This window comes from Hetaerina americana, unplaced genomic scaffold (genome assembly GCF_022747635.1).
Source record: "Hetaerina americana unplaced genomic scaffold, ioHetAmer1.1.p SCAF_3, whole genome shotgun sequence".
Taxonomy (NCBI): Eukaryota; Metazoa; Arthropoda; class Insecta; order Odonata; family Calopterygidae; genus Hetaerina; species Hetaerina americana.
Window position 1 is genome coordinate 25,912,125 of NW_027286874.1, and position 16,115 is coordinate 25,928,239.

Here is a 16,115-nt window from a genome sequence, read left to right on the forward strand (position 1 = left end):
AAAAGGAAACAGAGAAGATCCGAATGATAACCGACCAATCTCTCTCACATCCATGTCATGCAAAATTTTAAAGCTCATAATGATAAGCTCAATCATGAATTATCTCGATTCTCAGAATTTCGTTACAAAAACCAACAAGATTTCCGAAAGGGTAGATTTTGCGAGACCCAAATGGCACTTTTCTTTTATGATAATTTGTTCTCGGGAGAGGAAAACGTCCAGGTCAATTCAATATTTCTAGATTTTAAAAAGGTATTGGACCCAGTCCCAAATAAAAAGTTGCTCCAAAAGTAGGGAAACTGTTGGATTGAAAAATGTGTAATACATTGGATTATTAACTTTTTGACGGGCCGCGAGCAAAGAGTCGAAATAGACGGGATATCACCGGACACAGTAAGCGTTACATCAGGTGTCTCACAAGGAAGTGTTATTGGCCCGCTATAGTTACTTTTATAAATTAATACATGGGCTCTCAGGTTTCCATTAAATTTCGTCTATTTGCTGACGATGCCATGATATCTAGGGAAATATCCAGTCATGTAGATAGGGTATCATTAGCTGTAAATACAATTCAAAAGTGGTGGGAGACATGGGAGCTAGAATTAAAATTGAATATATGTGTTTCTATAAACCTTTGGAGGAAAAGTATTTACCCAGAAAAATTTTACAGGTGTACCTGTATACTATACAGGGAACCAATATTACACACGTTGAATCTGTATAATACTATACCTAATAACAATTTTGGATTCATAAAAAGAATACTTGGGAATTTTAATGAAAGGGTCAAGGAGCTTTGTTATTTCACGTTAGATAGGCCCCATCTTGATTACCCCGCAAGTGTATGGGATCCTCATGAAGTAGCCTTAATTTCGAAACTAGATCGAGTTCAACCGAGAGCAGCTAGGTTTGTGAAAAGTTACTACGTATGAACAAGATAGCAATGTCACGACAATATTGGAAACATTAGGATGGGAGTTAACCGAAGGCTTTGATATAGGTTAAATTTACAGCGTAAATTTGAGTCAGGTTACTTATCTGAGGATGTTAAGGACATTCGTGTATTAATTCCCACTTACTATGGTAGATCAGATCACCAGCGTAAAATTAGGGAGATTTATTGTAGAGCGAATAGATTTAAAATGCCACATTTACTTCGAACCAGTAGATATCACGATAGACATGACAGCAATCCTGTAGGAGATAGTTAGAATTTGCACTGTATACATATATTTGTCGTTATCTTGCATTTTTCTCCCTGAATGTTATTCTTTTTATTTGATAGAACCATCTTTTTAACATTTCTATAGCATGATTGGAATGTAAGTGTCCTGTTATTAAATATTGTTGTATGTAAGTACTTTCTTTCTCACGATTAAGGTTTTTCGAGTGCATGAACAAACTAATATTTGTGTAAAGGTAACATGATTTGGTTTTGCATGTGGATTTATTCCAGGTGACCTAACATACCCCACCACACGCTCTTGCGGCGGCTTGCGGGGTATTGTATCGATGTAGATGTACTAAGCCCCATGACACGTTAAAATTACATAAACACCTGGAACAATGCATTTTCCTCTGCTAAATAAGGTTTCAAACAACCAGATTCACTAAGTGGAGTGAAGCTGAGTATGTCGAGAGGCATACCCAGCTTTGCCCAACAGAGGATTTGAAGAGGAACTCTTCGACAAATGAGTCGAGTGTTTAATAATTAAGCTATGCCTCAATGCACATCTTGCCTCGTGTGGAATTATCTCTTGCCACACACTCTAGCGGTAGCTTCCAGTTTACCTTATGGATAAACACCCTCTCTAGGCAGTTACAAAGTGTTTTATAACGATATAATTTTTAACAATTTTTAACCTAAAGGAACAAAAATGAGTTGCATGAAACACACTTAAATACAAATTCACTTGATGGGTGAAAGAAAATTACCAACTGCAAACGTAAAATACTATCTGGCATGTGTTCATCTACATCCACTCAAATAATCTGCGATCTACCAGAGGGGTAAGTGTTGAGGAAATAAATTTGAGATTTAACCTGCTATTACCATTATTATTGGAATTCTTGAATATTTATGGAACGAATTACCAGAACTGAAGATTTAAGTCAAGTTCAGATAAAGCTACTATACTAACAACTATTTTCATAAGACATCAGTCCAAACAAATCGTCATGTCCTAATCAAATCTCTGCTCGCATATACTAAACGATGGCATCAGAAATAGCTGCGTATTTAATAACAACATTGAATAAATCCCTAAATTACCGTACAGTTACCAAGGACTAGAAAGTAGCCAAGGTCATTCCCACAGTAAGGCTCGAAAAAGACGACAAAGAAGATCCTAGTAGTTACCGACCCATTTCCCCCTCATCCATCTCGTGCAAAATCTAAGAAAACATAAAGGTAAGGTCTAATGGAGTAACTCCATTTCCAGACTTTAATTATATAAAAAAACTCTGTTTCTGCTAAGATAGATCTTTCGAGACCCAATCGTCGCTTTCCGTAAATGATATTTTGGTCCCGGACGAAAATAACGTTCAAGTCCATTCTATAATTCTAGATTTTAATAAGAAATTCGTCAAAGTTCTTCATAGGAATATGCTCCTAAAGTTAGGAACATGGATAAGTGTATTTTAGACTTGATTAATCAATGTTTAAATGGACGCGGGCAAAGGATCGTTAGAGATGGCGTATCATCCGAAACATTAAGCGTCTCATCGGGTGTCCCACAAGGAAGCGTTATCGTTCCACTATGGTAGATCAGATCATGTATGTAAAATCAAGGAGATAGATGGTAGAACGGATAGATTTAAAATGCCATTTTTTTCCTCGAGCTATAAGAGATCAAAATAAACATGGCATTAATCGCGCATAAGATAACCAGCATTGGCAGTGTATTTATTTGGTTGATATTCTACATGCTTTTTATTTAATAGTCCCAGGTATTTAAACAGTTCTCTCACATGATTTGAATACACGTATCCTATCATTGAATATTGTTGCACGTAAGTACCTTCTTTCGAGGGATTACCTTTTTTCCAGTGCATGTCAAACTAATATCTGTGTAGATGCGTTATGACTGAAATGGGGAATGGTTGGCTGGTAACCTAAAACCCCCCACCATACGTCCTTGGGGTGGCTTGCGGGGTATTATGTAATTATAACTTGCATTCTACTTTACATATGGTGTCCTAACACCTTCCACCACACGCCCTCGCAGCGGCTTGGGGTGTATTGTGTACATAGATGTTGATATCTACACAAATACCCAGTAATATACTAAAATGCTGAGTAGCAGAGGGTGCAAGGAAGTACCAGAAGAAAGGAGTAAGAGATTATGGAGAGGGAGGGGATTTAAAGGGCGAGGAAAAGGGAAATAAATCCCTTAATATCCCTAAAAATACGTGTATAGTGTGGCACGAATGCATGCATATTAGCTAAAAACTTTGTTTTAAATGAGTATTAATTTTAACCACCACAGAAATTCTCGGGTAATTTAAATAAAAGGAAATAAAATGCCGATGAATGAATCAGATCGCGTGCTGCGAAGAGGATCTAGATTTGTAGACGTTGTTATGATACACTGAGTAGCGTATCAAGATTATCAGAGGAACTAGGCTGAGAATGACTCACGGAGCGAAGGGAAAAATTACAGGTCCAGATGGAATCTCCTTCACAAATTGAAAGCAGGTATATTTAGGAATGAAGTTGAAAATGTATCATTAGCCCTATCATACTGATGTGGGAGAGATCATGACATCAAATTGAAGAGATCAATTGTAGAACTGATAAATAAGATATGCCAATTTTCCTAAGAACAATAAATGATCAGACCTTTGTTATCTAACCTTAGTTATTGCCATTCGGGTTACCAACGGCTCCTCTCACATTTTTAGAGAAGTATAACTTAAATACCGCACTGAATTTACGTGTAGTTAACATGAACTACATCACTTGAATTATTTTTGGTACAAATGTATTGTAACCGAAAATTGAAAAAACTTAATTTTTCACCTTAATGCCTACGGATTCTAAACAACACGATTGGTTATATTGCATTAGGTTTAACCTTTCTTGAGGTTTTCAAATATCTAAGGATTCCCATCCTAGAACTTGTATTTAAATGTGTGCTGCCTTGTGTTATTTCGCGCCCATTTTTCATGAATCTGGCGGCCCTTCTCTGTTAAGCACTTAAACTTGAACAAATCGGCGGCCCGGACAAAGTCACGCACCATGCATGTATCACGCATCTAGCCATGCAATACTCGTAATATATGTAGGCATGTTACATGATTGGTGTTCGGGCACCCCCTTTACACGCGGTTTTTGGTGGACCGCGGGGTGCCAGGTGCATGAGGAAGTAGAGGGAATATACTACCTTGATCAAAAAGTTCCCGGAATAACCACCGTGTGGCGCTCCCATCGTTCCGATTTGAGTTCTGTTTTTTTGTTAAATTGGTACATCTGTTGTTGATATTCCCTTTAAATCTTAGTGTCATAACTTGACATTTGCAAAAGTTACGGTCGGTTTTCGGTATGTCCATCAGTGCTTCCTGCGATTTTTCCATTACTTCCTCTCGGCTGCTAAAACGCGTTCCCCGTAATGGTTTTTTTAACTCGATTGAACAGAAAGAAGTCACAGGGAGCCAAATCAGGTGAATTCGGTGGCTGTTGGATGGTATTTGTTGCATTTTTCGTCAAAAAATTACGAATAATGATAGCACTGTGCGACGGTGCGTTATCATGGTGCAAAATCCACGAGTTTTCTGCCCACATTTCTGGTCTCTTTCGGCGAATTGCTTCACGCAAACGTCTCATAACGCCCAAATAATACTCTTTGTTCACTGTCTGGCCTTCTGGCAAAAATTCATGATGCACTACACCGTTGTAATCCATGAAAACCGTCAGCATTGCCTTCTTTTTTGACTGAAAACGACGTGGTTTTTTTGGTCTCGGCTCATTTGGTGAACGCCATTCACTTGCCTGATGTCTGGATTGCGTGTCGTACTCATAAACCCACGTCTCGTCTCCAGTAATGATCCTTTTGATGAATGTGGGATCGGATTCAGCCTCGCAAATCATGTCTTTTGCGACGTCAACACGGTCTCTTTTTTGCATGAAATTGAGGTCTTTTGGCATGCTATACGACGGAAACCCAAATCATTAACCACAATGTCTTGGGCGGATCCATAGGCAATGTTCAAGTCCTCCGCTATTTCTCTGATGGTTAATTTGCGGTTATTGACCAACATTTCTTTTACTTTATCAATTTTTTCACCGACTTTCGATGTCGATGGTCTGCCACTGCGTTCATCATCTTCGATTGACTCACGACCACTTCTGAACCGCTCGTGCCACTGGTAAACGACCGTTTTTTTTAGAGAATCGTTGCCGAAACACTTTTCCAACATTTCCAACGTCCGTGCGCCACTAAATCCGTTTTTTACGCAAAATTTAATACAAGTTCGTTGTTGCAAATTTAAATCCATTTCTGAAATTGTAAAAAATCGCCAACACACACAGAGATAGATGTACTCTTGGCTACGTAACTTTTGCAAATGTCAAGTTATGACACTAAGATTTAAAGGGAATATCAACAACAGATGTACCAATTTAACAAAAAAAACAGAACTCAAATCGGAACGATGGGAGCGCCACACGGTGGTTATTCCGGGAACTTTTTGATCAAGGTAGTATGTAGAATGGCTGGTGACCTACCACCCCAGCCACACGTCCTTGTGACGGCTTGCGGGGTATTATGTAGATGTAGATGTCTGTTCGTGTTGTGCATACCTGGTAGGGATACACTCCTTCCCTCCACACACCTTCCCATTGGCTTGCAAGGTATTATGCCCGCCGCATACTCTATGTGGATTCTTACTACAGAAAAAAACACATCTCCTTCAGTTTTAACTACATATTTGATGATAGCCAGCTTTTCCCCATGTAAGATCGGCCGTGATGGTGACACCCAAGTACTTTAAATGGTCTTCAAAGATTACCCGAACACCACCAAGTGTGCAGGACGGTAAAGTCTGCTTGTGTTTTTTATGGAGAACATAACCATAAATTTTTTAGTATTTAAAGAAAATCCCCTCTCTACCTGCCATTTTTGAATCATGTTTAAGTTAATGGTTAGTATTTGACAATTCCAGTTTTCCATAATTTCTCCGTAGATTAGTTTCGTCAGCAAAAAGTCTTAAATGACCTTTTGTTTCCGAAGTGATATAGTTTATGTCAAAAATGAAGAACACAGGGCCAATGACACTACCATGCGGGATTTCGAATGTTACTTAATCATACAAGGTGTGATCAAAGAAAGACCGGACTGATTTATTCTGCGCAAACAGTTCAATGGATCGAAACAAGACACAGTTTGCCATCTAGCGACACATCTGACGACTAAAACGAGAGGTGTTGCGTTTGTTTACGTCGAGTCGTTGCGCAGCAGCAGGGTTACGTGTCTTAACCTGTTCGTCGCCGCGTGCAACGGCAGCAATGAAGGAGCTAGAGGAATAGCGTGTGTGCGTGAAATTTTGTTTCAAACTTGGCAAAAGTGCTATGGAGATATTTGGAATGATTCAGCAAGCCTTTGTTATTGAAGCTATGAGTCGAAACGAGTGTTTCGAGTGGTACACTCGTTTTAAATCGGCCAGAACCACGACAGATGAAGATACGCGTACAGGGCGACCTTTCTACATCTACATCTACTCAATACCCCGCAAGCCGCCGCAAGGGCGTGTGGCGGGGGGTGCTAGGACACCACCCATAAATTAGAAAAGAAAAATAATAAAAAAAAAATCGCATGCAATAACGACAAAATCATATATAAAAAAAAAACATGGCATACATTCATGCATGAACACTTACACCCCACACACATGCAAACACTCAAACTACCAACTAACATACACATGCACCTGAAAGTATACCTAACATCTCTATAGTGTTTAATTTTGTTCCGACTTGTAAATTCAAAGTTTTTAATATTTCTAAAGTGACTTCGGTTTCTTGCTATTATGATTACTGATTGTTCGGGGAAAGAATGAGTATTTGTACCTATCTGTCTTGGAATCTATCTCCCTTAGTTTATCTTTGTGGTCTGATCTACCTAAGTAGTGTGGGGCCATTATAATTCCTTCAGTGTCATATTTAAACTCGTTTGTTCTGAACCTTTCTAAAAGTCTAAGCCTCGCTTGTTCTCTCCGCACTTCAAGTGGTTCCCAGCCTAAATCCCCTAAGAGACCTGTCACACTTGTGTTTTTATCATAACAATTTTTAACAAATCTAGCGGATTTTCTCTGGACTTTATCTAATTCTTTTTGCCAAATTTTCTCCCACGGATCCCAAATACTTGCGGCATATTCCAAATGAGGTCTAACTAGAGCAAAATAACACCTCTCTTTAACTTTTTCATTACATTTCCCCACCACCCGTTTTATGAAGCCAAGTTTCTTTAAAGCTGATCCGCATATTGTCCTGATATGTGCTCCCCATGAAAGGCGTGGTGTTAGAACAACCCCCAAATATTTAACTTGATTTGCCGTAGTCAATACTGAACCCTCTATTTTGTAGTTTATATCCTGTTCCTCGCTTCCTTTATTCCAAAATTTCAAAACTGCACATTTATCTATATTAAGTGTTAATCCCCATTTATTGCACCATCCCGAGATATTGTCTAAGTCTCTAGAGAGTAGCTCGCGATCTAGTTGGCTCCTTATTTCCCTGTATATCACCGTGTCGTCAGCAAATAACCTTAGATTGCTACTAACGTGTGTGCTTAAGTCATTTATGTATATTAAGAACAGAAGAGGCCCTATTACACTTCCCTGGGGGACGCCCGAAGTAACATCTCTCTCCGTTGAGCACAACCCATCTATGACTACTATTTGTTTGCGGTTTGACAAGAAGTCCCTAATCCAATTAATTATTTTCTCATTGATCCCATAGTATTTAAGTTTGTGTAACAATTTATTGTGTGGGACTTTGTCGAAGGCTTTTTTGAAATCCAGGAATACTGCATCGACTTTTTACTTCGATTGACCCATACCATGTCGAATTAGTGAACTATTTGGTGCGGGAAAATCGCCGTTTAACTGTTAGGGAGATAGCCGATGAAGCGAACATTAGTTTTGGATTCTGTCAGACAATCTTGACAGACATTTTGGGCATGACGCGCATCGCGATAACGCTCCGGCTCACACGGCGCTGATCGTGACAGAGTTTTTCGCCAGAACCGGAACTTCCGTGATCCCGCAGCCACCCTACTCTCCACATGTGGCTAAATCAGACTTTTTTTGTTTCCAAAGTTAAAATCAACCTTGAAAGGGTGCCGATTCGACTCTATTACAGACATTAAATCTAATTGTACGGCGGACCTGAAGAGCTAAGGAGGACCTAAAGCGGCTTATCAGGTAGGGTTCGAGAGCTGGAAGAAACGTTGGCACAAGTGTGTCGTCAGCCAAGGCATGTTCTTTGAGGGAGACAAGTTCGATTAAGCATTATCCGTCGAAATAAACAAGTTATGAAATCAGTCCTGTCCTTTTTTGATCACACCTTATAATTACAGCTTTAGATTTCTATGATTACTTTTTGATTGCGGTTAATAAGGAAGTCTTGAACTCAATTTATTACATTATCGTTTTTCCGTCCCCTTGCAACTTTTATATCAATTTGACGTGTGGGACTTTATGAAAAGCCGGTTGAAAATCTAAGAAAATCGTATCAACTAGTTGTTTCTTTGTTCCTATTGTAAGATGTCGTGTATAAGAGTACGTTAAAGAGTCCCCACTGCGTTTCACAATGTCTCCCCTTTCTGAAACCATGCTGTTTTGCTGGATATAAGGTATGCGTAAATGTCTGTGAGTGTTACGAGCATAATGGGTCTGACTAGGCATTCACTGGGTATGCTTGGGTCGTGAGTACAGACGCTTTGCAAAAGAATACATTTTGTAAATTTATAATCGAGGTTCAGCGTAAAAATTGTAGTGAGTCGCTGGTATCTTTATGTTTACCCCTTGGCTTAAAACTTTATTCCAATCAATAGATGGCAAATTGAAATCTCCATCTGTTTTTTGTTTTGGGAAAAAAAGAGTTTGGAATTGCTTGTCTTAATCAGTCAACTCTATCAATAAATTATTCACGTTAAATGACCAATTGTATTAATCTCTTGCCCTCTCTTCATTTCAAGCTAGATTAATAGGCAGTGAGGAATTTATATACTTGCTATTTGACATACATACTGGTCCACAGTTTAGTCTAAAAAAAGCCATTCATTGCTTGAGTATCCTACTCGCTGTAAAACTGGTAGCCTCAGACGTGTAATGAACACCTGAGTGGTTCAGAGGGTTCCTGCACGATTGAATTGCAGGCTGAAGGTAAACGAAGGAGGCTCCAATATCCCTGCTGATATAGCAAAACCCCTGATTGATGCCTTTCTCTCGGATCCAAACCAGAGAGGCCCACGCTGATCTCTCGGGACAAGGCTAGAAATCGCGGTCGTCATTTCAAACCGGTAAAGAAGCGACTTCCCTTCTTCACTTCAGAGTTCACCTACATCCATACAGATACCCCGCGATCCACCACAAAGGTGTCTGGCTGGTGGTGCAATCACTAGTTGGGAAGGGTAAGAGATAAGGAGGGTTTTTAAGGGGTTAGAAAAAGAGTTCAACCCTGAATGGATACAGAATGTCCTCGCATCCGCAATTCGTGGCATCTTTGACGCCAACACGAGCCACGACTCGCAGCCTGGAGCACTTCGTGCCCGCAGCCGCTGGTCAAACCGCGTTCGTCTCCCGAGAAACGCGACCGTTCGAAATCCACCAGACCGTCAGAGCTCACACCCTCATGGTCCTTGCCCGCAACGGGACAATCAGAAGCCTGATGCTGCAACTGCCTATCACTAGAATTCCTCTCTTCCCATTCTGACGGATCCTTCATGGTGGTGTACCCAGAGGGAGCGGGCGTACGATACTTCTGCTTCTACATGGTACCCTACAAGCTATCACTAGGGTGTTTAGCAGAGGGGGATTCAGCATGCAGGTATGCAGCATAAAGAATTAACTTTTTAAAATAATATCCCTAAAAGTAATTTATTTTTTTACAAATAACATAATACAACTATCTCTAGGGATGGTTCTCAGTTTTCGCTATCTTTATGGCGTAAATCATTTTCAAATGAATAACTATTCTTAAATATACCAAAAAATTCTTCTTTATTAATATGCATATCTTAGTAAATCAGGAATTAACATGCATTTTGTGATAACTACCGAGTAATTTACCGGGTGAAATGTTAGTAGTTATCTAAATAATGATCTAACATAAGCAAGGAAATTATGTACAAGTTTAGCCCCCTCAGTTGGATGTTTCAAAATTAAAATTAGGACATGGACGATTTAAATCGAAGACAGGGGTAGTTGGCAGCAAACGGAAAGTCGATGGAATAAACGGTCCGTGAGGCTGGGTCAAAGGGTGCCCAGTATGCCTACGAGCCATTTCGATAGTCGTGGGCTCGAATCCTCCATTGGGTATAAGTGCTTTGATTGAAATTTGATGCCGTGCATCAATATGCAATCACTGCCGTGCAGTGACCAAGTGGCACGCATCGAAACGGTCACTGCTGCAATTCAAGTCATGCTTAGAGAATGGTGCTATTATTTACTAAGCGTGCCTCTTAGGCATGGATTTAAAAGGTCAAATGTCTTTTGGTGAAGTGAGTATGCGAGGACTCTTGGGGACAGGATTTAGCGAACCCATAATTTGCCATATTCCGATTCAATGGGAGTTGAATTTTTAAGTATAAGAATGCCAAAGTTTTTAATTTAATACTGTAAAACGTACATGGCGTGCAACATTCCATCGTTTTGATAGATGGCTTACCACCGATAATCCCACCACCTACAATCGCAAAGTTTTCTTCCCCATTAGGCTTAGTCCAATCAAAGGAAACATTCGATCTCTAAAATAAATAATTACTAGTAAAATAATATGAGTAACTATTTCAATTTATTAAAAACCAAAGCCGCAATACTGCGGGGTCTCGCCTAGTTTACTTATATATTTGTTCCGACACCGATGCTTTCTTTGGGAATTATATTGCGTGCATACTCCAAAACTCAACCCATTCTTAGCATACTATATATGTAGTTGAATGGCGATTTTCGCCGAAATTTCATTGAATGATTGCCGATGGAAATTTTACAAGGGACGTTGCGAGCGATGAAATGGGAAGGAAAGTGGGGAGGGGGGGAGAAATGAGGAAGGAACCTAAAAAATAAGGTTCGGCCCGAAAGCAGCGCGCGTAGATGCGGAGAGAGAGAGAGAGAAGAGTTAGAGTGGAACACACACCAATGCGCACGAAAAAACACACGCAGACGGAGTCACACGCGATGGGGTGCACGGGCACGCCGCCGCTGCTGCTTCGGGGGATGCCATTGTAAGCAAATCAGGAGGAGGATAGGAGAGGGAGGGATGTGCCTCGGGAGAATGAGCGGGGAGTGCGCTCGAGGAGGACCGGGAAAGGGGCGGGGGTGGAGGGACCGCGTTAGAGTTTGGACCGTCGGCGGGGGAGGAGGGGGGCAGGGGAGAAGGCAGGGGGAGGGGGGAGAAGAGGGAGATGGAAGACAAATACGGAGTTAAAACAACCCGTCTCGCTTAAACCCCCCTTTTACCCCCCTCCCATCTACCCTATGCCCTCACCCCCTCCTCCCATCATCCCTCTCTCCACCGACTCACGTCCTCCTATTTCTCTCTCTCCCTTTAAGAGAGAGTTTTTCTCAATTCTTTTTATTCACCCATCCCCGTAGCACTGGAGCTTCCATGAGAGTTACACTCAACGGGGCTGAATGGTGTGTCTTGGACGGAGGCAATGAATAGAGGAGGAGGAAAATGGGGTGGGAAAGGGGCCCAGGGAGAGGTTGAGGCGAATGGGATGGGGCGCGGAAGGTGGCCGCGGACGGTGTGTAAATGGAAGGGGGGCTTTGGGACAAGAGGGAGGGATGAGGAGGGGGAATGAGATGTGGGGGTGGGCTTAGCTGTGGTGGAGGCGGGGGTTGAAATGGGTGGGTGGACGGCAGCGAAGAGTCACCCGCCACCGCTGCTGGGCGCTCTCTCCCCGGGAGGAGAGAGTAATGTTATGCGCCCAAGAGTTAGGAGTGGTGGCGAGGTGCAATGGAGGAGGAGACGGGTGCAGTTCCAGTGAGTGAGTGGCACTGGGTGGTGTAATGGCTCGGGAGAGAAGACGGACGGGTCGGGGGGAGAGGGAACGGGAGAGTTTGGGGGAGGAAGAGAAGGAGGTGTTTGTAAAGAAGAGTAAGAGAGAGAGGACTGTTCAGGGCATTATAAGAGTTCATTGAAAAGGGATGTATTCCCGTCTGGTTATCTATCTGGATGGGAGCAGGATGACTGAGCGAGGGATAAGACGACGCGGCTATGGCCATAGAGCGGCGGAATGTTTTGAATACCGAAGGAAGTGGAGGTGGCTGCGGAGTGCTTGGCTCCGCAATTCGTGGAAGATCAAGGCGGGAGGACGAAAGAATACTGAACTGCAAGTGGTGGGCGCTAGGAATAAAGACACTGAAATTATTCGTTCTAAGGTGCTAAAGGGATCTCTTTGATCTTTTCGTGGACTGCACTCCAATATACAATGATGATTTTTAGGATTGAAATATAGGGTGCAAGTGCAAATGTCGCAAATATAGAAATGTAATTAAAAATATAGATAGTGCACTTTCTATAGCTAGGAATGATATGCTAAATATAAAAATGTTATATTTGGTGTAAGGATTTAGAAGTCGATAAACCATACAATTTTACAGCATTGATCACAAAAAATGCTCATCAAAATTAAAATTTAGGGACCTCAGGTGCCAAAATTTCAATTTTAAAATGTTCTTAGCGCGTTAATCAGGAGATAATGGTTTGTTTTTGCCTTGCCACTACAATTCTGTAAAGGGCATCATGATTGTGACTTAGCTGAGGAAGTTTCTTTGAACGATATCCATTGATCGAGATAGATATACTCCGTCAACTTGAAAATTATATTCAAACGTGCTTTATTTAACTAGTTGACTGAAGAGTCAATTGGTAGGAGATGCAATGTGGCTAGCAAGGTAGGAAAATGTTTTACCTATAAGTTTTAACTATAAGGCACATGCGTATAGTGCTTTTGCGGGACCTTGGGCACACCAATACTGAATATTTCCGGAACTCCTAGATTAACTAGTATAATATTTAATAGCAAGGATATCAAGTTCGATAAATAGTTTATCATAATGGTAGCGAGTTCTGGAGACCATTGGGAAGTTTTAGCATGAATGTATACGCCACTATAGGTGTACATTTTCATGGATGTGTTGATTTTGCACGTAGTTTTGTTCTCTTTTACGGGTGGTGACCTAACACGCGACACGTCCTTGTGACGGCTTGCTGGTAATTATGTATGTATAGATTATGTATAGATGAAACCTTATTTTTTGGAAAAATCTTCGATATCGCTCCAAGTGCACTGGATTCAATGAAATTACTAACTCAACTTACTGTATAAATAGAAAGCTTTGAGTTTGACTCTGACATGTGAGCATAATTTAAATATCACAAAACTGAATAAATGTTGTGTTACTTCAACGTCGATACCGTGGGGATAATTTAATCTCACATTGCAGGCAAAATTACAAGGTGCAGGACATAAAAATCGATTTAAGGAACTGTTACTTGGTAAACATAATACGCGCCTGATAAGGAAAAAGAGGTGGGATATATGACATGAGAATTAGCAAGAAGACAGTCTTAACATTGGAATCTTAGGAAGCGTTGTCTCCTCATATAGATACAGTGTTGGCTAAAAACACTCTAAAACAAATAATTGTCAGAGAAAAAGGAATTGACAGAGTTACAATGAGAAGATTAATCACGCAATACGGGAATTACTACATCATAATTAAAAGAGATCATTCAAAACCGACGTTTTTCAATAAAGATGATGGACGCTTGTCTAAAAGAATTAAAAAAAGTAGATATCCCGAAGTGCGTAAGTACTCGTCATGCCTATAGTAAATAAAAAACTTGTTAGAAGTTTGGAGGCGTCCACAGGTTCTAGCATCATATGTAAAAGTCTCTACTCCACATTTTTCTTGAGGTAAAAGTGCTCGATTACAGTCCTGTATTAAGAGGCTTGGGGTACTTGGGGGGAAAATAATTAAAAACACAGGACAAAGCGGGCTCAAGTGATGTAGATGAGGATTAGGGATAGAAGGGGGCGGCGGGTGGACCTTGGAGGGAGAGGAGGTGATGCCGGGACCTGAGTTACGGGGCCATACCCTTACGTCCCGGATTCCAGCTCGCGGTAAGGAACGCTCCCTATCCAGAAATAAATCACTCAGCGACGGAATAATAAATAAGAGACACGACGGAATGGGAAAGGGGGTGGGATGTAGAGGAGGAGCAAAGAGAAGTGGAGGAGGGGCCGGAAGAGGAGGACAGGGAGAAGGGGGGAGGGAGAGTAGACCGAGGGGGGAAGTAACAGGACATTCAAAATCATCTCGCGGAGGCTCTTACGCAAATTTTTCGACTCGTCGTGACCAGACGTAAGTGATTCCGCGGCCCCGGGATTCGTGAGGAGACACACGAAATAAATGCAGGAAAATAAAGAGAGACGATCGCCCGGTCCCCTCTCCCTTTCCTTCCAATGAACTTATTATTAGAAAAAAGTATGACTCCGCGCGCTCCGGGGCAATAATCCGACTTTCTCGAAGATGCTAACATTTTTTTTTACTCACACAACGGGGGTTTAAATGAGGCGTGGGCTCAGCTCCGAGGGGGAGAGACCACGTCAGTTTTTACGAGTTAAGATGGAGAGCATGAGAAAGGTAGAAAGAGAGAGAGAGAAAGAGGGTTTGAGATTTATTTATCCGAGTATAAATATTCGGACAGGAAGAATTTTTTGTGGGTTTGGCCGTGTTATCACTGCGGGGGCATTTGTCCGCGGGTGGGGTGAGGACAGGATTCTGAAGGGCAAGTGACGATTCGCGGCAGGGTGTATGTACACGGAAATGATTTATGACCTATATATAAGTGGAAATTTACATTTATTTCTGAGAGTTTTCATACCTCCCATACCTGCGTAAAGGGGTTCATGCATTGTGTTTGGAATGGTGTGATGTCCTACACAAACATTGGGTGGAATACCTATGGAAATGAAAACCTTGCTCATCCCATGTTGTAGCTCTACACGTCTCACTTTTCCTTCGGAGAGTAGGAATATCATTCCTTTTGGCCGATTAAAGAGGTCGTATCAGTGTGGATTTTATGAATAAAGAAGTTTTATTGGTGCCACCAAAGTAATATCCAGAAAACTCATTTAAACGATCGAAAACGTGTGTTCCTAGCATGATTTTATGATATATTCATAAGTGAAATGTAAACTCAAGTTTAAGCTGTTTAATTATCTTCCTGCCAAAAATAATCAAAACCACCTATAAAAAAGATATTGGTAGCATATCTGGTATAAATCCCGATCATGCCGCAAAGCGATGAAATGCATTGCCCCATTAAAACTAATTGCTTTGTAACAGTCAATTGCTATATTTCTTTTAAAATATAAAGGTTTATTGCATAAAATGTATTCGTTCCTGCATCGTTACAGGAGAAAATAAACGGAAATGAGACTAGAAGAGGGTGTGGCACAAAAAGTGTAGTGTAAAGACTAAGATATTACTCTAGCACATTCATTTGGTGCAAAAGACTAGTATCTCAGATAAGCGGAAACATCGTGAATAAGTTGATCAACAAAGAAACATGAAACATACCAAACTTTAAATAGATCACTCAATATAATTAGTGGTTATTATTATGGTTGATAGAAGACTTAAAACATTATACTCACAGTTAAAAATTAAGTTTCTTCACAAATAAATTACGAGCCAAAATAAAAAGAATATGAACCAAGGTGGACTCAATATATAAAAAAAGCTCTTTAAATCACAACACGTATGCAATAAATAACTAAAGTGATGAAATGCTGAGTAGCTATGAGTATTAAACTGAGTGATGGTCTGGTGATGAATGAGACCGGATTCAGAAAATAATCATAGATAACATAAATTCCATT